We start from the raw sequence: 24,512 nt of genomic DNA, 5'->3' as shown, positions 1-24,512 counted from the left end.
TTCTGTTGTGTGGAGTTCTCCTGTTCCATTTTACCTAGTAGATGCCAGTATTGCCAGCCCTAACCCCCTTCCCACTGTTGTGATATAAACAATGTCTTCAACCATTGCCAAATGTCCCATGGGGATGCAAAATCATCCAGCGAAGAACTGTTGATCTAATACAACCTACCTATTTTCCAGGTAATAAGACTATGATGCAGAAATACTCCATGAGTTATTAAATTCATGTAGCTAACTAGAGACATAGTATCAAAGAGAGATGGCTGGGTTTCTTTTTCAGTTGTGTTTTTCTCTATTTGTCATAGCTGGCTGAAATATATTTCCTATTCACCCTTCGAATTCATCCAGTCAACAAAAGTTTCTGCTTTAACTTTCTGTAGTCTGAAATTTTTTTTATTTTAAGTAATATGTTCATAAGATATGTTAAGTCATAAGATACATTAAGTAATATGTTCATAAGATATCTTAGGTAATATGTTAATATGAACATATTAACATTCTGTCAATATCCCTGTTTTGTGTAAACCATAAAACCAAATATAATATTGTCCACTCATGTAAACTGTGAATATAAATGCACTTGTATTTTAAAAACAAATAACTTGATTATTTAAAGAAAATAATAGGAAGGTCCAATTGCATCAATTGCTTTCTTAAACAGAGAGCCACTTTAGACCATTATAGGAGCAGGTTCATTTATGAACGTATTAGTTGTTGATTTGTTAGCAGTTGAAGCTTTCCATTTTCCACTTTAAAAAGTGAAGATATTAATGAAAATGGGAACTCAAACTTTTTTTTCCTCCTGTCAGTGACCAGATGGAGTTCAAAGCTATCCAAATGAAATGAGAGTCATAGAATTAAAATATTATTTGTAGTGGAATACCGGCTCGGACTTGCCATTTTGTTTTACTTTTGGCATCCTTAAGGTGTATAAAGCACTGCAAGAAAACTTCTACCACTTATATAAAGTAATTCATATTTAAGGAAAAGCATAGTAATTGCCTTACTGAAAATGTGACATAAATATACCATTAAACTATCCTCTGCATCTTTATATTAAATATTCTTTATAAAATTCTTCTTACGGCAAATTAGTTTAAGAGAAAACAATATTAAAATAAGTATACTTGAGCCCCCATTTAAAATCTGGAGTATTATAACCTATATTTTATTCCAGAGCAGAAGGGAATTAAAAATATTTTACAGCAGTATTATCTAACAATTAGAACAGTAGCTTTGAGTTATAGACATGGAATTCAAATTTCTTTTTTTGTCACTTATGTAACTTAAATTAAATTTAAAAATAACTTTTAAAATTGCATTATAGGGATCAATATTACAATCTGCTTGCCATCACTGTGATGAAATGAAGTAGTAGTATACTACTATCAGTATATTAGTAACATGAGTGTTAGCTACTATTGTTATAAAGTCATTCCTAGAGTTTGCAAGTAAGTTACTAGGCATAAACATTTTAATGTGGTTACATCTTTCAAAAAACAAAACAAAAAATGTCCATAAAATAGGGATAATTATAACATTTCTTAGGTGTATTTCTTTGTCACTTGTTACACATGTAATCTGTCTTGTTTGTACAGGAGTATTCCAAACTACTTGGTTATGGTATTCTAAATTTGTGAAATCCCTCTGTTGGGATAGGCTAAATGAATTTATTTATTTCTGTAGAATCATGATGGTGTGTGGATAGTGATGGGGGAGTGTATGTGTTTGTTGAAAGTAAAGGGAGATCATTTTATTCTGTTTTCCAATGATAGCAAAATATCATGTAATTCCCTCAGTCAAAAGTGCAGATGAGTTTCATCCATTTCTTTGGTTCAGAATGACATGCAGAAATGAATACAGTTGACATGAGAGCTAGCCTTTGTTCTTTGAAAACTAATCTGCCTAAGCCTCTATAAACAGGACTAAGGGGAAATTTATAAATTCGTTAGACAATCTTAAAACTGAATTTCTATTTATTAAGTTTCCTGGTCCTGACTGTGGGTGATGTCTTAATACATAACTCCAGGAATTCATGAAGTAATATAAACTATTCCCTATAAATGAAATAACTTCACACCTGCTTTTCCAACAAAACACTGGTAAAAGATCAAATGTTCTCAGAAAGCTTTTATTTATTTATTTATTTGTTGAGATGGAGTCTCACTCTGTTGACCAGGCTGGAGTGCAGTGGCGCCATCTCAATTCATTGCAACCTCCGCCTCCCGGGTTCAAGCAATTCTCCTGCCTCAGCCTCCCGAGTAGCTGGGATTACAGGTGTGCACCACCATACTTGGCTAATATATATATATATATATATATATATTTTTTTTTTTAAGTAGAAACAGGTTTTCACCACGCTATCCAGGCTGGTCTCAAACTCCTCACCTCATGATCTGCTGGCCTCAGCCTCCCAAAGTGCTGGGATGACAGGTGTGAGCCACCATGCCCAGCCAAGCTTTTAGATTTTAAAATCATTTTGAAAAAAATCACCAATAGGAATCACAGTGCACTAAAGACTTGGATGTATACATAATAGAGATATAATGGATTTATCTTACTACTAATTTTTTTTATTTTTACAGATATTTATTTGTCATTTTTATAAATGATTTTTATTATTTACTAATGGGACTAATAAAAGCATGATGTATATACACATTTTTGGTTAGGTGAATATAGGTACTTATTTAAGTATTACAATAATTTTGGTTAATAAGAGCATCACTAAGGAACTAAGATCATAGAGTTTACATAAAGCAATTAACAGTAACATTAAACATTAGAAGGGATTGTTGTAAAGCAACATTTTTGTTTCCCTCATTGACTGGCACACCAAGTATTGAACATTGGCAATTATTGTGTTTCCCTGGCAAAAATTTTACTTTGACCATTCCTGAGGCCTACTAAGAATAATTCTGGCCATTATAGATGAAAGATATATATTTATTAATGGTTTCTGATTGTATAGAAATAGAACAAATATAGCATTAATTTTTGTTAAGTGGCTTTTAAAACGTTTGCTGTACAATAAGTCAGTTTTTCTTTCATGTCTTTCCTCCATATCACTTTATAAATCATATATTCGTAAAATTCTTGAACCAGTCCTAGTCTACATGAGCCACTTTTTTCCCCTCTATATTTAATAAAGGATGGGGTGGGTGAAGACAACGAGTACATGAAATATTACTGATTAGACCCACAGCAAAGTTGCAAAGAAGTCCCACATCAATTTACAGTTTCTTTGATTAAGCCGTTAATAACATGTATTAATTTCTAATTATGTTAATAGATAATTCCTTAAGAGATGCATTATGAGAAATTCACTTTTTTAAAAGTTGAAACAAAGTGCCAAAATTACTCATTGCAATTGAATAGATTAAAATATGTCAAATTATATTTAACCACAAAATTCATTAGATGACATTTTAATGCTTACAATTTGAAATAGTGGAATATTAATATATTATCTATATTTCAGGCTTACCTTGAGATAAAAAATGGCCTTTAATATCTCTGTCTGGGGGAGACATGACACTTGAAGTTTTAGGATGAAGTATTTAACATTATAAATTTCTGGTTAGAACATTAGCTATATTAAATTGAAATAGTAGCTTTATATAGAACAATGGAATCAAGGTTAAAATTGTATCCAATTATGCATTATGCCATTTTGAATGGACTCTGTCTCATTTCATTTTAATTTTTATACAGATCTACGACATTCAAATAACAGCACAGAGTAAAGTATTAATCATTAATAATTGCTTCAAAGAATGCAATGTGTAGAGTACTTACAAATGCTATTTTTTCTATGACTGATTAGTTATATTTTAAGCATTCTACAAAATTAGGTTTTCAATTAAAAGAGAATTTCTTACATTTATTGTCCTAAATCTTCTTAATCTCTTAATTACTTTTGTAATTTGTTGTCTACAAATCTTCCTAATTTCAGGCTAGTAGTTACTAGACCCAATGAGTTCTGTTTGGATTCTAAATCTTGAATAAGCACAGCCATATTTTTAGTAACTTTATTGATCGTATCCTTAATATTTATAGTTGTTTTCTCTCTGAGTTGAATTAACTTTTATTTCAAAGCAATCTTTTCTCCAAATAGAACATTTGCAATTTTACTAAATACACTCCACTTCTGCTGAATTAATCTTGGAATATACTTGTTGATTTTGAATAATGTTTTAATGGGCTGTTCCTTCCTGAGGATACAGATATTTTTCTGTGACATTTTTCAAAACCTAACAAAGTACTGATGCATGTGTCTTCGGTCTGTAAAACAAAATTATTGAATTAATTATATTCTGATATATTATTTAGTAAAATGCCATGGTAATGGAGATACTTAATATTTACATGACCATGTAGATACAATAACCCTATTATTTAAATTTTATGTAACTTACCTTTCTGAGTAAATTTCACATTCACATTTAAAAGATGGACATTACAAAAGAGTAGAGTGAGAAACATCTCCTTCCCTTTTTTGTCTCTTGACAATGCAAATTATCTCCCTGGAGACAAGGTTCTACAGACTGAATTTTGCCCTCTCAAAATTCATATGTTGCAACATTTACCCTTAGTGTGACTATATTTGGAGATAGGGCTTTTAGGAGGTAATTAACGTTATGTGAGATTATAACTGTGGGTTTCTAACTCGATAGAATGGGTGACCTTATAAAAAGAAAGAGACAGATTTCTGTCTCTGCCTCCATAGCACATACATAGGTAAGGCCACGTGAGGACTCATGGAGAAGGTGGTCATCTGCAAGGAAGAAAGAGAGGCCTCACCAGAACCTCACCGTGCTGGCACCCTGATCTCAAAGTTTCAGCTTCCAGAACTGTGAGAAAATGTATTTCTGTTGTTTAAACCACACAGTCTATGATATTTTCTTTTGGCAGCCGAGCTGGCTAATACACAAAGACCTTTGCCGTCTCTGATACGTATTTCCAGAAATATGTTGTAAATATATGTATTTTCTGTACAAATATCAGCATACTGTTTATATTCCCCCTTCACTAAAATTATACTTTGGAAATCCTTGTATTTCAATGTCTATAAAGCTGCCTCATATTTCAAGTTTCTAAATCTAAGATATGTTGTATCTTCTTGATTCTTGTAACTGGCTTATGTTTTTTAAGTACTTGCTATTTTCAAGTATGCTTAAGTTCCCTAAGAAAGGAACAAAAAAACACATGTATACAGGCAAACGAATAATCGTCAAAAGTTTCTCATTAGTCAAAGTTGAGTTGGCCATTAGGTCACTGCCGTATTTGAAGAAAACTTAATCCAGTCAGAGCAAAAGTAACTGGATGAAATGTGTTTTCTTTTGTGTGCTGGATTTATTCTTACACGGCTTTGGAAAATAATTTCAACTAGAAACATACATAAACAAAGTTTTAATTATCTAATTAAATACTGTGTGACCATAAGAGAATGGGGTACATTGTAATCTTTGTGCTTCTTTAATGCCTCCGTCAATATGCAAGAACATTTTATAAAAGGATCAATAAATTAGTTATAGTCCTCAATTTATTATGAGGTTATTTTGTTGCAAGATTAAATTAAATGTGTGAAAGATGAGTCCAATTTCTTTTCTGTTTTTGTAAATTTAATTTTTAGTTAAGTAAAAATTATGTATATATTTGTGGTATACAACATGTATTGGTATGTGTATAAACTGTGAAATAACTGAACCAAGCTATTTTACCTATGCATTACCTCACACACTTATCATTTTTTTTAATACTGAGAACACTTCAAAATCTATTGCTTTGCAATTTTTAAGTATACAATATATTGTTATTTACTGTGGTCACCATGATGTATAACAGATCTATTATATTTATTTCTCTAACTGAAATTTTGTGTCCTTTGACCAACAGCCTCCCAAGAATTCCACCCCAAAGCCTCTCGTAACAACAATTTTACTCTGTTTCTATGAATTTGACTTTTTTAGTTTTCTACGAATTTGACTTTTTTAGTTTTCACATGTAAGTAGGATCATGCAGTATTTGTCTTTCTGTGCCTGGCTTATTTCATTTAACATAATGTACTCTAGGTTCATCCACGTTGTCACAAATGATAGGACTTCCTTCTTTTTAAAGGCTAAGTAGTATTCTATTGTGTGTATATATATATATATATATATATATATATGTAAAATATATATTTTCATTATCTGTTCATCTGTAGATCTACACTCCTGTTTAATCCATACCTTGGCTATTGTGAATAGTGCTGCAAAAAGTGTAGTGTAGACATATCTCTTTGACTTACTGATTTCATATTCTTTGGATATATCCCTATTGGTGAGATTGCTGGATCATTTAGTGCTCCTATTTTCAATTTTTTGAGAAACCTCCACACTGTTTTTCATAAGGTCTTTACTAATTTATATTCCAACAAGTGTATAGTTGTTCCCTTTTCTCAACATCCTCTCCAGCAGTTATCTTTCCTCTTTTTATAGTAACTATTCTAACAGGCATGAGGTGAGATCTCATTGTGGATTGATTTACATTTCTCTGATGATTAGTAATTTGAGCATTTTTTTCACATACCAACTAGCCATTTGTATGTCTCCTTTTGAGAAATATTTATTCAGGTATTTTGTCTTTTTTTTTTTTTTAAAAAACAGGCTTTTATTATTATCAATATTATTGAGTTAAGTTCTTTATATAGTTTGGATATAAAGTCCTTATCAGATGTATGGTTTACTAATATATTCTACAATTTGGTAGACTGCCTCTTCACTGTGTTGATTGTCTCCTTTGCAGTGCAGAAACTTTTTAGTTTAATGTAATCAACTTTGTCTATTTTTGATTTGTTGTCTGTGTCTTTGGGGTTATATCCAAAAACATTATTACCCTGACTAATGTCATGGAGCTTTTCCTCTATGTTTTTTCCTAGTAGTTGTATAGTTTCATGTCTTATGTTAAAGGCTTTGATTTATTTTGAGTTGATTTTAGATAGAGATGAGAGTCTAACTTCATCCTTTTGCATAGGGATATCCAGTTTTCTCAGTGCCATTTTTTAAAGACTGTCATTTCCTCATTCTGTGTTCTTGGAAATTTTGTCAAAAATAAATTTACCATAAATGTATGGATTTTATTTTTGGAGTTTCTATTCTGTTCCATTGGACTACAGGTTTTTGTTTGTTTGCTTGTTTTGCCAGTACCATGCTGTTTTGATTACTATAGCTTTGTAATAGATTTAGAAATCAGGTAGTGTGATATATCTGGCTTTGTTCTTTTTACTCAAGATTGCTTTGGCTATTAGGTTTTCTTGTGTGTGTTTTCATTTAAATTTTAAAATTATTTTGTCTATTTTTATGAAAAATGTCATTGAAATTTTGATGTAAATTGAATAAAATTCATAGATTGCTTTGGGTAGTATGGACATTTTAACAATATTAATTATTCTAATCCATGAAGAGGAGATATGTTTTATTTATTTATGTTTTTTCTTTAATATCTTTCATCAGTGTTTAGAGTTTTCAGTATATGAAGTCTTTCATTTCTTTGTTTAAATTTATTCCTAAGTATTTGTTTTATAGCTGTGGTGAATAATCTTGTTTTTTGACTTTTTAAAAATAGTTTGTTGTTAGTGTATAGAAACACTAATCAATTTTGTATGTTGATTTTGTATCCTGAAGCTTTACTGAATTTATTAGTTCTAACAGTTTTTGGATGGAGTTTTTAGGGTTTTCTATATATAAGATTATGTAATCTGAAAACCAAAATGATTTCCCTTCTTGTTTTCTAAAGAGGATGCATTTTATTTCTTTCTCATGACTAATTTCTCTGGTTAGGACATCCAGCTCTATTTTTGAATAAAATGGGGAGAGTGGGCATACTTGTCTTATTCCTCATCTTACAGGAAAATCTTCCAACTTTTTACCATTTAGTATAATGTTAGCTATGGGCTTTTCATACATGGCCTTTGTTGTGTTGAGGTACATTCTTTCCATATTTAATCTATTGAGAGTTTTTATAATAGAAGAATGTTGATTTTTTTCAAACTTATTTGATGCATGCATTGAGATAATCATATCGCTTTTGTCCTTCATTTTGTTAATGTAGTGAATCACATTTACTGGTTTGCATATATTAAATTATCCTTGCATCCAAGGATAAATCCTCCACTTGATCATAGTAAGTGATCCTTTTAGTGTGCTGTTGAAATCTTTTTGCTATTATTTTGTTGAGGAATTTGCACCTATGTTCATTAAGATTATTGACCTGTAATTTTCTTTTGTTGTAGTGTGCTGTCTGAATTTGGTATTTGGGTAATGCTGACTTCATAAAATCCATTTGAAAGTATTATCTCCTCTTTAATTTTTGGAGGAGTTTGAGAAGAATTGGTGTTAATTGTTTGCTAGAATTCAGCACTGAAACCATCAAGGCTTGGACTTTTCTTTGATGGAAGAATATTCATTACTGATTTAATCTCTTTACTTGTTATTGTTTTGATCAAACTTTCTTTTTCCTCACAAAATAGTGTTGGTATTTTGTATGTGTCTAGGAATTTATCCATTTTATCTAGGTTATCCAATTTGTTGGTGTGTAATTGTTTAAAGTGGTCTCAAGATTCTTTTTATTTCTGTGTTATCAATTGTAATATCTCGTCTTTAATTTCTGGTTTCATGTATTTGAGTCTTTCTTTTTTTTCCCTGTTGGTCTAGCTAAAAGTTAGTCAATTTTGTTTAGTTTAAAAGAACACAAATTTTAATTTGGTTGATTTCTTTTCTGTTGCTTTTCTCATGTCTATATTAGTTATTTCTACTGTAGTCTTTATTATATCATTCATGCTACAAACTTTGGGTTTATATTGTTCTTTTTCTAGTTCCTTGATATGTCTGTCACATTAGTTTGTTTATCTGGGATCTTTTCCTTTTTCTTTGTAGACATTTATTACTAAACTTCCTTCTTAGAAATACTTTTGCTAAATGTTTTAATTTTGAATATGTTGTGTTTCTATTTTCGTTTCTCTGAAGATATTTTTAAACTTTTTTCTTTTAATTAATATTTATTTATTTATTTATTTATTTTGAGAGGAAGTCCCACTCTGTCACCCAGGCTGGAGTGCAGTGTCATGATCTCAGCTCGCTGCACCTTCCACCTCCCAGATTCAAGTGATTCACCTGCTTCAGCCTTCGGAGTAGCTGGGGTTACAAGTGTGCAATACACACTTGCAATACAAAAAAATTTTGTATTTTTAGTAGAGATGAGGTTCCACTATGTTGATCAGGCTGGTCTCGAACTCCTGACCTCAAGTGATCCATGCGCCTTGGCCTTCAAAGTGCTAGGATTATAGGCGTGAGCCACCACGTCCAGCCATAGTTTATTCTTGACCTGTTTGTTGCTTAGGACCATGCTGTTTAATTTTCAAATAGTTCTATTCTTTTTTGAAATTTCTCTTACCATGTATTTTTAGTTTCATAACACTATGGTCAAAAAATATATTTAATATGATTTCAATCTTCTTAAATTTGTTAAGACTTCTTTTGTGGACTAAAGTATAATCTATGCGGGAGAATGTTCCATGTGCACTTGCGAGAAATTTGTTTTCTGTAGCGGTGGCTTAGAATGTTCTGTATATGTCTGTTAGGCCATTTGGTCTAAAGCATATAGTTCAAGTCCGATGTTTCCTTACTGATTTTCTGTCCGGATGATCTGCCCATTTTTGAAAGTGGAGTATTGAAGACTCCTACTATTGTGGTATTACAGTCTATTTCTCTCTTCAGATATATTACTATTACTTAGCTTCTCCAATGTTGGTTATATATGTTTACAATCATTACATCTTGATTAATTAATACATTTATCATTACATATTGCCCTTCTTTGTCTTGTTTTAGAGTTTTTTACTTAAAGTTTATTTTACCTGATACATGCATAGCTAGCTACTGCTGTTCTCTTTTGGTATCCACTTGCATAGAATATCTTTTCCATTCTTTCACTCTCAGTGTACATATGTTCTTATGTGTTATGCTTTTCTCTTGCTACTTGCAGGACCATCTCTTTGTCTTTGATTTTGGACAGTTTGATTATATCGTGTCTTTGTGTAGTCTTGTTTGGACCGAATTTGATTGGAGACCTTTGACTTTCCTGTACCTAGACATTTGTTGTAGCTAGTGGGTTGCTCTTGGCACTTGGAATGGTTTAGGGTCCCACTAGAGGTGCCAGTGGCACCGATGTCTGGGTGGCACACATGGAACAGTCACAAAGCTGAGGACTAAAGAATGAGAATGTGTGGAGAAACTACAGTTTTGGGAACTGGGACAGTAATAGCACTAGTGCCTAGGGCGCAGGGACTCCCACTGCCATGTTGGTTACTGTCTGTGAGGCATGGATGATTGTGAACTAGCCAGAGTGCCAAGAATGACAGAATAGGCATGCACAGTGTTAGAGCAGCCCCAGGACTAGGATACTGCTTAACTCTCTAGGCAGCTGAGCTAGTGCCTGGGTCATAGAGGCTTACACTGCCACATTAGTAACAGTATGCAAGATGATCGTGAAACAGTATACTCATGAAATAGTTGAGAAGATGAGAAAGGGAATGCAGGTGTGTGCAGGTTTAGAGCAGCTTCAGAAACAGGTGTTCATCACAGCTGGGCTGATGTTCAAAGCATGGGCATATACTGCAAGAATTTGGCCCTGGAGCCTATGTGTGCAAACTTACATCTTATAGCTGTGGTTCCAGTATCTGAAAGGTAGGCTGTACCAGTACAGCCACAGAGCCTGGAGCTGAAACATGGGCACTTACAGGGAGGCTGGGCTTCAGGGTCAGGTTTTGCACAGAATACCTGCGTGAACATATGCGTGTATCTGTGGCAGTTCTTTTCCTGAAGAAGCTTCTTTCCTGAGGTGACCGAACAGCAGCCAATTCTTGTATGGGAGAAGAGTAAACAGTGGCGTCTCCCTCTCTGGGTTCCTCAGCCAGGATAGCTATTGATTCCTTCAGTGGCAAAAGATGCTGGTCTCCTTTGCAGAGCAGACTTGTGGAGACCACAGTGGTTCCGACCATGTAGCTGATATCAGTAGCTTTTACATTTCTTCTTTGCGTGTACTGACATCTTGGGTATTCTGATCTCATCAGTGATCCTTTCTATATACATGTTTTCCATTTTTGCTTCAACATTTTGTGGCAGTTTCATTAATGAGCTCTTGAGCCCTCCCTGGCCTATTTTTGATTTTGAATAGCTGTCTGTAGTTTTTCTGAGGGGGGAGATGAGAGCTGCTATGCCCACTCCGCAGTCTTTGTGACATCACTCCCAAGGTGAATTTCCTGATTCTCATTGCCTATATTAACATAACCATAAAGGCTAAATTATAGATGTTTCAGAAGCACACATATTAGATCTTTAAGAGCTTCCATGGAATTATCTCCTCAGCCCATTGAAGTAAATCATTAATTGTCTTGATAACATCTATCAAAAAGCAGATATAAGCTGCCTGGCGAAAAATGTAGTTTTGTTTAATGGAAAGCATGCAAATAGATTTTTTAAATGCTTAATCATGGTTTTTTTGCAATTTTTAAAATAGATGTTCCTGTATAAAACATAAAACTAATGGGGGAGTACATATATAAATATATTAATGTTTTGCTTAGCAAAAGGTACACATTCTGAGAAATGCATTGTTGGACAATTTTGCTATTGTATGAACATCCAAGAGTATACTTACATAGCCCGAGATGGTACTAACTACTACATACGTAGACTACATGGTATAGCCTGTTGCTCTGATCACCATCTTATACAGGGTTCATTATTGACTGAAATACTGTTATGTGGCACATGACTGTATATTTTAATTTCATTTCCCCGGCATATGATAAAACTAGTAGAAAGGAATATAATTTATCCTTCCCCACATCGATTTTTCATGTATGACAAAAATTTCTTCTAATTTGTGGCTTATCATTTAATTTTCTTTACTTATGATTTGTATTTTCTGAGACTTAACAACATTGTTTATTATTATTTTTGGCTTCTGTGCCTTTTTAAAGAACTGTTTCTCTATCTAGAGCCAAGACATATATTTTAAAAGTTTTTAACATTATGTTTCACATATATGTATTTAATTTACAAAAAATTGATTTTTGAATATGAAAGACTGCTATATAATTTTGTATCTCTGTAAGGATATACAGTTATTCCAGCATGATTTATTGAAGAGTCTATAATTTTCCAGCTTGTCTACACTGTCATATTTGTTCAATAATTAAATGCCATATTCTGTTTCATGAGTTGATTTAAAAGGAATTAATGGAGTAAAATTATGGTATCTTACAAGCATAGCTTTTCATGTTTTGATATTCACCAGAGAAGATTTTCCTTTCTCATTTTAGGTAATGTTCCTTAAAAAAAAATTATTTAATGTTTGTAACTTTGGGCTTTTGCCTTTCCATATGCATCTCATTACACTCTTTTCAAGTTTTACAAATGATCTGCTGAAAATTTGATTGAGATTTCTTAAAATCTATTGATAAATTTAGGCATAATTGACATCTTGAATGTATTAAACCCTGTATCCATAAACATATATTTTCATTGATTTGGATCTTCTTTACTGTTTTTCGAAGGTTTTTTAAAAAATGTTTTTTATAAAAGCTTTCTATATAGACTGAACTTGGGCATTATACATTTTTATCAAAAGCATTTGAAAAATTTCATTATCAAACTATTGTTGTTTAGAAATGCAACTGATCATAGTACATGGAATTTATATTATAGTGGATCAGAATATGTTACCCAGGACTATGGCTATAGGAGACCAGATTATGTCATCCCAAAATAAATAATACACTTTTTTTGGCCTATAAGATTATTTTGAGAAACAGCAGATATAATAGAAACTCTAAAGCCAGAGTAGAAATTACACTTTTATAAGGGAAAAGTATATTTATAAAGGAAATTTCTATTTGTAAAAGTCTATCCTTCTCTGTACCAGAAAGAGTATATGACTCTAAATCACAAGGTAATTTTATCTATGGAGAAGGCACTGACATAAATCTGCCTATCAACTTTTATTCTTGTTCACCTTGGTTTTCATGGTCACCTTGCCATAACTTACCTCTCAGATATCCTTCTCTTTTTATATATATATATTTTAGCTGAAGATGGTATTTAAGTTTAAATGCTGAGCTACCCCTTTGAGAGTTGATTGCCCTGTCTTTTCTCCCATGTATGTATGAGATATACATGTTTGTTTTTCTCTTGTTAATCTGTCTTTTTTTACAAATGCCCCAGCTGAAAACCTAGAAGGACAGAATGAAAACTATTGTTTTTCTAAAGTATAATATGTGTAATATATATTCTCCCGCCCCACCAAAGCAATTATTCAGTATTTATGGCAACCTTACAGAACATAACTGATGTGAATAACAAGAAACAAATGCACATGTGTAATGGAGTTTCTAAAACATATGGCCTCCAAGTACATTTCTTTTAGAATATAAACAAAGGAACAAGTAAAAAATACGTTGAAAAAAATCTTCAGTTACTTTTAATCTACTGAAGACATTCATTTTAAAAGGTATTCACTTCTATTTATTTCTAAGGCTGAAGTTTCCAGAAGCAGTCCAAACAATAATGCAAAAGGAAAGGAATGAAAATAAACAAAACCTTTCTTTTTACTGAGACTTTATTCAGCTTCCATTTCTAGTTACATTGTAGGAAAGAGTCCATCTCTGTTTATCTTAAAAGTTATTGGCTATTTTTTGTTGACAGTTTTAACAGATTCACTTAGTGGAACCTAACTAGACTGCTCTGTGACAGTATCAGCAGGAGTTCTCACCCCCAGTTCAAGCAATCTATAAACCCAGCATGAGAGATCATGATAAAAATCAGTTGTGAAACTCATACAGTGGGTGAAGTAGATAGTAACTCTGCATTTTTCATGAATTTTGAGGAGAAAAATGTCACAGCAGTTAATCACAGCATGATAACTTCAAAATGACTTGCTGATGAGTTCCCAAAAAAGGTCCTAGTAAATCATTGAAGAGTATAGAGAACCTATTTGCTAAGCATAATTTAGCATGTTTTCTGCATAGGCTATTTATGATGCTAATTCATGACCATTCTTAAGAAAGGTCTAGGCTCTTCTTTCTTTGCAAGCTTCATTTAGTTGGTAGGGAAATTGTTCAGTAATCTCAAGTATACTGGCAGAATTGGACGAGGAAACCTATCCCCTTGAATACCTTTTACTTTTTCCCTAGAGGAAAATAACTTTTTTTTTTTAATTTTTTATTTTCCACCTATCCCCACACACCTAGAGCTGAAAACCTGCCCGGCATTGAGGTTGGAATAAGAGTCCATACTTAGAATATTTGAATCTTTCTTTCATGGCTGACTCCTCTTTGCCTCATTCCAACTCGCTTGTCCTTCCACATCAATGTAACCACTCAACAGGTTCATTTTGCCTGCTGCCTAGATTGAGTTGATTTATCAAGATAAAAGAATTAAAATAGAGAAAGAGCTTAATTCACACAGAGCAGTCTGAAAGGAAGACCTGAGTTTTATTATTACTCAAATTAGTCTCACCCCCAATTCAGAGACTGGATCTTTTTGAGGATAATTTGGCAGGTAGGGGGCCAGGGAGTGAGCATTGCTGATTGGTCGGGTTGGAGATAAAATCAGAGGGAATCAAAGCTGTCCTTTGTGTTGAGTCAGATCCTCGGTTGAGACCACAAAACCAGATGAGCCAGTTTATTGATTTGGGTGGGGGCAACTGATCCACTGAGTGCAGAGTCTGAAGAATATCTTGAGCACCAATCTTAGGTTTTAGGACAGTGGTGTTAACCCTAGGAACAATTGAAGAGGTTCAGAGTCTTGTGGCCACCAGCTGCATGACTCCTAAGCCATAATTTGTAATCATGTAGCTAATTTGTTAGTCCTACAATGGCAGTCTGGTCCCCAGGCAAGAAGAAAATTTGTTTTCGAAAAACTGTTATTTTCACTCGTGTCCGTGTGAAGAGATCACCAAACAGGCTTTGTGTGAGCAGCAAGGCAGTTTATTTCATCTGGGTGCAGGCGGGCTGAGTCCGAAAAGAGTCAGTGAAGGGAAATAAGGGTGGGGCCGTTTTATAGCATTTGGGTAGGTAAAGGAAAATTACAGTCAAAGGGGGTAGTTCTCCGCGGGCAGGGGCGGGGGTCACAAGGTACTCAGTGGGGGAGCTTTTGAGCCAGGATGAGCCAGGAGAAGGAATTTCACAAGGTAATGTCATCAGTTAAGGCAGGAACAATCCATTTTCACTTCTTTTGTCATTCTTTAGTTACTTCAGGCCATCTGGATGTATACATGCAGGTCACTGGGGATATGATGGTTTAGCTTGGGCTCAGAGGCCTGACAGTTATCATCTTTGTCTCAAAGTTAAACTGTAAACTAAGTTCCTCACAAAGTTAGTTTGGCCTATGCCCAGGGATGAACAAGGACAGTTTGGAAGTTTAGAGGCAAGATGGACTCAGGTCAGATCACTTTCACTGTCATAATATTCTCACTGTGATCATTTTTGCAAATGTGGTTTCATCAGTGTTTTTTATACGTACATTTGTCTCTAATTCTTCAATTTTGTATTCTTGAGATAAGTCATGAGTAACTTTTGTCAATTAGAAAAGACAGCCTGACATACACAGCACTATTTCTCAACTGCTTCTCCTGAGAAAATCAAATAAGTGAGCCACTTTCGAAACAAAAGCAGCTTGGAGGACATGACCACATAGAAATTTCCTAGTCTAATTTTGTCATTGAAAGGTCATGCTCAACTCTTTTGCTATTATTTTCTGTTTTTTAATTTGAAGTATAATTTTCACTTATGTAAAACATAAACATGTGTTAAAAAGTTTATTTAATTGTTTAAATAGCTAGTGAGGGGGCCATGGGCTCTTGGTCCCTTAAAGAGTCATTGAAAAATCCCTGACATGAGGCAGATAGACTGATAAGAAAAATGGCATGCAAATGTATTTAGTGTATATACACAGAAGCCTTTAAAATGAAGACCCAACTTTCCAACGAGTTATGAGGAAGCTTATATACCATCTTGAGGTTACAAAAAAAAAAAAAAGAAAAGAAAAAAAGAAAGTGGGAGCTCAGATTCTGGTAAAACAGATTATGGGAGAGGGGAGAAGAGGAATTCTATTGAAGGACAATAAATGGTTTCTAGGGAGGAATGAATGGATATGGATGAGGAACAGAGATTAACTTGTGAATAGTTCAGTTGGGGATTTAAATAATCCTCAGAGACAGTCATCATAATTGTAAAAGGGTTTGCTCAGGTGTTGTTACTCTTGATCTTCTTTTCTGCAATAGATAATGAGGTAATAGGGAGGGGGAAGAAAAAATAATTATTGTTCTAGGTGGGAAGACTGAAACTTCAACATCTGTGGGAGATACATGGAGAGGTGGGGAAAAATCAGAGAACTTGAGCTTCATCTTCAGTTCAGCATGTCAAAATGCCATATTTTGGGGTATTGTTTTCTGAGCTGTTGTTTTCTGAGCCGCAACATTAGCAAGCTAATTAGGCAATTATGAGTTCAGTTAAGGGTCCAGAAAGGCCCACTTAAGGGAGCAATATTCAAAGACAGTATTTGAATAATATACCTAGCTTAGAAAAGAAACTTAGAAAAGAACAGAAAAGAAGCTGTATAACTATAAATTCACTAGGGGTTATCTTTTTTAGTACCAAAATTTATTTTAATTGGTCTGAAAACTAGAGGTTAACATATAACTTCACCAAGTGTAAGGCTTTCATTAATAGCAAATATGAAAAATAAAATAATGATACATTTCCTAGAAACCTAAATAATCCTTACTGGACTTGAATTTTTGAAGCAATCCTTCAGTGGAATATTAGAAGACATTCAGTGATCATCTGGCCTTATTTAAAAAGCTGCATCATTTTTATTACCTACTCTTTTTAGACTATAGAGTTTACATAGAATGTTGACTAATATATATTTAATAAACATCAATTTATAATTTAAAATTTTTACTTTTTTATTACTATACAAAGATAAATACTTTTTCATTTCATTTTGGTCACCATTGTAGAAAATGTATCTGTTAGAACAGGTAACTTATATTTAACTTATATGTATATATTATATATATGTGTGTGTATATATATATATATTATTCATACACACATATATTTCTGACAGTTCTGAAGAGTGGGCATTCCCAGGTTGAAGTGTCTGGATCTGGTGACAGCCTTCTTGCAACGTTTTCTCATGGCAGAAGGTGGAAGGACAAGAGAGGGCAAGAGCAAGAAGGGACTAAGCTAGATTTTATAACAATCCATTCCCGCAATAACAGCATTAATCCATTCATGAGGGCAGAGCCCTCATGATCTAAGCACCTTTATTTGGCCCCACCTACCAACACTTGAACTGGGGAGTAAGTTTCCATCACATGAAATCTGGGGGGACACATTAAAATCGTGATGATGTGCTAAGTAATTTAACCTATGTTTCTGTTGTAAACAAATTTTCTTTGATTTTTAAAAATGCAGTCATATTGTAATTTTGTACTTTCTGTTAATTTCTGAGCTAACTCTTTGGATATGATTTTTTAAACTACTAAATCATATAAACCTAGAGAAGAAGGAAACTCTGAATTCATTGTGTATAATTTTCTTACTTTTTAGATGATGAAATTTAGGCTCTAACATGTTAAGTTAGCTTCTTAAGGTCATAGAGCTAGGCTGATGACACCATGATTAAATATAGAGGTTTTTGTTTGTTTGTTTTTGTTTTTTAACTTTTGTTACTGGTGGCAAGTCTGGGTAGACTCTGCAGTCCTCAATTCTTGTCTTGTTCAGAGAAAGAATTCAGCCAACACACAAAAGTAGATTTAAGGCAGAAATGAGAGTTTACTGATGCAAAGAAAAACACACTTGGAAGAAACCAAGTGGGCAACTCAACAGACTGAGTGCCCTACCTGATTGTTGGTTCAAGGCTCTTAAAGAATTGTTATTTCCTGTTCTTCTTTTTTTTTTCCAGGTCTTGTCCCCTCATCCTTCCCCTTGTGTGAGCTGTTGGCTAATCACCGCATGCTCAGTGACTTGCCAGTATACTGGAGGAGCTGAGTGTGCCACTTGGTGGTTGAAGTTACAGGCATGCTCTCTTGTGGAAATTTTCCCTTACCAGTCTAGTGCCATTTTTTCAGTATTGGTTATTCCTATCTATGAGCACGCAATGTTTTTCCATTTGTTTGTGTCCTCTCTCATTTCCTTGAGCAGTGGTTTGTAGTTCTCCCTGAAGCGGTCCTTCACATCCCTTGTAAGTTGTATTCCCAGGTATTTTTATTCTCTTTATAGCAATTGTGAATGGGAGTTCACTCATGATTTGGCTCTCTATTATTGGTGTATAGGATTGTTTGTGATTTTTGCACATTGATTTTGTACCTTGACACTTTGCTGAAGTTGCTCATAAGCTTAAGGAGATTTTGGGCTGAGATGATGGGGTTTTCTAAATATACAATCATGTCATCTGCCACATGTTTGCTCAATTCTTAGGATTTTATTGGGAGTTGTGGCCTACAATTAAGGGGCCACCTGACAATTACAAGACAGTCACCTGACATTACTTGGGACACTATCCTGCCCTACTATTATCTGCCTATCTACCTACTCTAACTTCATAGCAAACCTGAATCTGATTCACAGTTTTAAGTGCCATGCATTAGTCAACTAAATTTTTATATTCTCTGTGTACAATGTCATAATGGTTGTCAATTGGAAAGTGGGGTTTTCTTTAGAAAAAAAAAACTGCAGAATTAACTTTTGGAGATTGATAGTCTTAATTTTGTTATATATTTCAAAAGAGATACTATGCCTTATAAAATATTGCTGAAATTGAATGGTTTTCTATAACAAATAAATTTTGATCATACATGAAAATGTAGCTGAATATTAAATTAACAAAAATAAAAATATAACATAGTTTTATATTAATTTTCTCCTGCAATTACTCTGTAATATGACTACGTATTTAGTAATGAACTTGAAATAATTATTGAATATTCTACTGAATTTCTGAGATATTTTGATTTAATTTTGCAACTCATATAATTGGTAATGAATTACTGATATCCTTTTCACTAAAACCTTGGCAGTGTTTTGTGTTGAAATGAGTATGTACTAAACTAGGAAGCTGGAGACATAAATTCAAGTTTGTCTCACAAGCCAGGGCTTGTTATATAATTGTTTGAACAATTTATTCAAATTCTCTCGACTGCAATTTCTTTATCAGTAAAAAGAAGCAGTTGGATGAAAGGATACTTAATTCTTTCTAGAACTAACATTGTATGAATTCTGTAAGTGTTGCTGAAAAAGTGGTACTACATGGCTCACTGGCTTAGAATGTATTCAGGCAAAAAAAGTACCATTTTATTAAACTTCATGAAGCATCAATGATCAGTATCAGCTTCAAACCACCCACAGATATTATAATTGCTTTGGTAGTCTTAGCCAATTAATATCACATTTTTACAAAATTATTTAAACTGTACTTCATGCAGAGGACTGTTAAAATCACAGCACATTTTTAACAGTTACCAAAGGAAACTTTTACAACAGACTATAGAAATAAAATTAACTTAATTAACACAGTATTTATTTCATTTCATTTCCATCAGGCTAATTATATATAAGTCATATCTACTGAAGGCATTCTGTCCCTGTGAAATTTAAAATAAAATTGCCTCAAACTTTATATATTTTGGGAAATTGAGCACCCTGACCAACTATCTCCAGGGTCTTGCTATGTGGAGGTCCAGAGAACATGGTATACCTACTTCAAGATTCCTATGTTTATTAAATTTGGAAGATTTCTAATATTTCAGGGGTTTTTTCATTTATTTCATTCTTTCCATTCTGTCCTTATGTTAACTACAAATTTTGGATAACAGTATGGGAATACACTACAATAACTTACAGGTGACTATTAAAATATATTAACTCTTCCTCTTCAAATTGTTCGGCTATGACCCCATGGGTGATATGTACCCTGCTATATGTTTTATTATTAAGCTGCCTCATTCGAATTTGATGTTTTCTTGTCTTTGCTAGCTCACATATGATGTTTGTTCCTGATATTTGCTGATAACCTTTTGCAAATATAAAATGTCAAATTGCCTCTTGAACAAACATAGCTTCTTCCAGAGGAAATATAGTAGTCAGATAGTAGGCTAATTTTTTTTTGTCTTTACTAAACATGCATGCTATATGTGTATATGGTGTATATGGTAATTTTCTGTAATTATTATATACAAAAATTATTATATACATATATAGCATGTTTATATAATATACAAAAAATTTTACAATGAAAATGTTGGAGAAATTAGGATATTGTAAAATATTTACATTAAAATATTGTATTTTTATAACCATTTAACTAATTTAGAAAATTACTTTCTGATAAAAATATTAAGTGTTATATAAAATTCTGCTTATTAATATTAACTAAATAATATTCATGGTATGAATCAGCACTTTCAAGGTTATAATAACATGTATTTTAAAAGATTTGTAATAGAAGTAGAGTAGTGGTTTTCATTGCTTTTGCATTTCTAACACCCAAAAGTATTTTGAAAAACCGTTGACAGCCCTACATATTTTTAAGATGCCATCTAAAATTTATTAGTTTAAATATTTAAAAGGTGGTAATTTCTAAAACATTGTACATATTGACACTTAAAAATAAAACTGTTACATTACCTTTTGAATATATCTAAAAGATACCATTTAATACATACCATTACCCATTAGAAAAGCAGAATGTGATACACCTGGGAGTTAACAATTAGGTCAACAGAAAATGTAAGAGATAATGAGGGTCTGAATTCAATGACAAATGAAATTGAAAAGGGGGACTGCACTATAAATATTTGAGAAATAGAACTAATAGAGGGACCCTTGAGAGAGAAGTAAATGGTGACTCAAGAAGTCTCTTCAGCTAATTGGGAGCATTAAAGGTTTAGGTCTGGTTAATGGAAAGTGTTTGCCTAAACCAATTTTATGTTATAGAGTGTAATGTTAATAGTAGAGCTTACATGAAAATATCCAACATGGAGTTTTAAATTATCTCTGCCTGTGGATGGCAGTCTAAGATGTGGGTCCCAACTTGCCTGTAGAAAAATAAATGCCACTGGGGACAAAGTTGATTGTCAGCCTTAGCAGGAGATAACATTGATGCTCTGGGTCTTTCCAATCACATTTTCATTAGTATTGTCCGCAAGATACAGAGTAAATTCAAGAGCAAACAACTTTTAATCTGAGAATATCTGTGAATTGTCCAAGGTAGCAACAATCAAAATAAGAGATAATGAAAAAATAACAAAGTACCAACAGGTCTTTAAAAAAAAGTCTTCAGGCTTGAAGATTATGGCTAGACCATTGGTTGTCAAATCTCTCTGCAACTTACAACAACTGGAAAGCTTTAAAAAATATAATGACATGGATGTACCCATAGAATAAGAAGATACTGTGTATGGGACCAGTATATATAATAATATACATACTCACTTTATACTCTTTAATGTAAATGTTGTACTTTGTATATTCATTATATTATGCATATTCATTATATATATCCATTTAATATGCTTTAACTTAAAAGTTGTGTGCTTTTAGATCCTTCAGAAAGAGTAAAATATGCGAAAGACATGCAGAATTATGTCTGCCTATGGATGGCAGAGATGCATGCCATCATTTCAGTGCATGTTGAACAATATTTTCTATACAATGAGTAAAAGTCTTGCTTAAATACACACACGTACACCACATACACACACATGTATTTTTGAAGTGAAAATTACAAAATAATGGACACTAAGAACAGTCTAACACCTTTATTTGTGTCCTGCAATATATACAAGTTTTGAATATTGTTATTATATAATTATAATATATATTATACACAATATATAATAATGTATTATTTTATGTTATATTATATACAATGTATAACATATTATATGTTATATTAATAATATAGTATATATTATATGTTATATTAATATGTTATATGTTATATATTATATATAATTGTATATAATTATAATATATTATAATTATTATATTTTATAATATAAATATAAGTATAAATATTATTACAAGTATTATAGTGATTGACATAGCTTAGTATGAATGAATGAATATTAGCATCTTAGTATATTAGTAAATGCAGATTATAGTTTGTCAATGTTTTGAGTAATAGATATAATGTAGGATACGATCATTGATCATTATAAATATTTGACAAAACATAAACTAAAACTGAAATACATTCTTTAATATCATTTGAAAAAAATGTCATCAAAGTGTTTGAAATATTTTAAAGAAACTAGGAAGTATTTTAAGTAAGACTGCAATAAAAATCTTTGAACTAATTTTTAAAATTCAAAGGACTGTAAATTCTAAATTAATGCTGCTTGAAAGGTACAAGCTAAAATATACATCAAAAATTAGTTTAGTTATAAAGTAATTTTCAGTACCATAAATTCAAAAATTGGACAACTTTATTGGAAAAGTTGTATAACTATATTATTAGTGTATCAAAATATCAGAGATATATTTAATGAAATAATTAAACATGGTATTTAAATGATAATTATTCAGAAGACTGCTCAACTGTATACTTTATTTGATGATATAAACTATAGTAAAAACATAGTATTTCTTCTTACTTTATTAATAGTTAACTGAGATTGAGTTATTCCTGTTTGGGTTTGGTTATTAAGATGCAAAGATGAAAAATTATATTTATGCCCATGAAAAACCTTACAGCCTAATCTTGGGGAGTGAATATGTGGCAATCATTTCTGTACCTGCAGAAAAACAACCCAGTAGTTACATGCAAAATCTACTGGGAGTAGCCAAAAAAAAATTTTTTTTCTTTTCTTTCTTTTCTTTTTTTCTCTTTTTGAGATAGTGCTTACTCTTGCACAGGCTGGAGTGCAGTGACGTGATCTCAGCTCACTGCAACCTTGGCCTCCCAGGTTCGAGCAGTTCTTGTGCCTCAGCCTTTGTAGTATCTGGGATTACAGGCATAAGCCACCATGCCCAGCTAATTTTTGTATTTTTAGCAGAAATGGGGTTTTGCCATGTTGGCCAGAAAAGAACTAAAGACTGATTTCAAAGTCCTGGCCTCAAGTGATCTGCCCACATCATCAGCCTCTCAAAGTGTTGGGATTACAGGCATGAGCCACTGCACCTGGCCTGCTTTTATTTATTTTCCTTAGGTTTTTATTTATTATAGCTTCTCTCTTTATTCTATTTCATGTTTTATGGATTTTGTATAATATTAACTTTGATGTTTCTAAACAGATTTTAAAGGACTGTGATATTATTAAAAGTGGGAGATTGTTTAAAATCTTCCATTTCATCAAACTCTCTCATTATAATTAAGGAAACTAGGATATGGTGAGGTTGTGACTTTTCTGGAGTTACGGAGCAAAACACAGTGTAGAACTTACCTAGATTTGACATTGTTAGAATTATCCTCTGTGTGTTCTCCAGACATAGGCCAGGCTGATGCATTTGCAGAATTAATGACATGACAGTGCATCTTGGGGTCAAGTAGAAAGGTAATTTCTTTCAGTCCCATTTTTCTTTTTGCTATATCCGAAGTTGTGTTTCTTGCTATATTCTTGTTGTTCATCTTGTTGGTGGCAGTGGTGGCCCATCTGGAACAGCTACTACATGGAAGCCAGCTGCAGTGGAGGAGGCTTGACTGGGGATGTGCAATCTGTGGAGCTGGCAGGGGCTGGGAACAATCAGGAGCCCAGTGTTCCCAGGTTCAGCGGCAGCCACCCAGCTGTGGCTCCTGACCCAGATATCCTTGTGCTCTTGGGGTCCTGGGAAACCCCCTGCCCCTGCAGGTTCATAAGTGCCTGCTCCTGGTCTCTGGCCTCTCCGCACTCCCAGTGCCTGCTCCAGTATAGAGCAAAGTTGTGGCCCAGCCCAGGCACCGTCGTAAGCCAGCCAGGTGTGCACACACTCAAGGCTGCGCTGACATACCACCCCTACTGCCGCCTTGACCCCCTCCAGGCTTTGGGTGCTGGTGAGCTCGGGAGGGAGGCCAGGTGTCTGAGGTCAGCTTGGTGCTGGCCTGCAGTTGCCCCTTGGCACAGACAGCCTGGGCACGCTGGATGGCATGTTGATGGCAGTAGGAGGCAGACAGGTTTCTAGGCAGGAAAGAAGGTCCCCAGTGAAACCCCACCTTCAAGCAAGAGCAATGGACAGCCTGAAGCCTGGGGGCTCGGATGCCAGTTCTGGGTGGAGTCTGTGACCAGAGTGAGAACTTACGGTACTTTTTCCAGGTCCTCCCATGGCCACCCATGAACCAATCAGCATGGATTTCCTCCCTTGTGAGCTCATAAAAACCCCAGGACTCAGCCAGATTCAGACACTCTTCCTGATGACCTCCCTGCAGATAGGAGCTACCTACCCACTTTGGGTCTCCTCTACACAAAGACCTGTCTGTGGAAAG

General features: G+C 33.6%; 1 long non-coding RNA gene across 1 annotated transcript in view; it reads right to left on the bottom strand.

Moving 5' to 3' along the window:
- Window positions 1–23,881, bottom strand: part of LOC129534252 (uncharacterized) — a 37,495-nt gene extending 13,614 nt beyond the window's left edge. Inside the window, exon 1 of the long non-coding RNA XR_008680773.1 lies at window positions 23,497–23,881. This is a non-coding gene — a long non-coding RNA (uncharacterized lncRNA). The remainder of the gene's footprint in view (window positions 1–23,496) is intronic.
- Between the last annotated feature and the right edge of the window lie 631 nt (window positions 23,882–24,512).

The sequence above is a fragment of the Gorilla gorilla genome, chromosome 5, assembly GCF_029281585.2.
Source record: "Gorilla gorilla gorilla isolate KB3781 chromosome 5, NHGRI_mGorGor1-v2.1_pri, whole genome shotgun sequence".
In the NCBI taxonomy this organism is placed as follows: Eukaryota; Metazoa; Chordata; class Mammalia; order Primates; family Hominidae; genus Gorilla; species Gorilla gorilla.
Note: the sequence above shows the minus strand (reverse complement) of the source record. Positions and strands in the feature narration are given on the sequence as shown.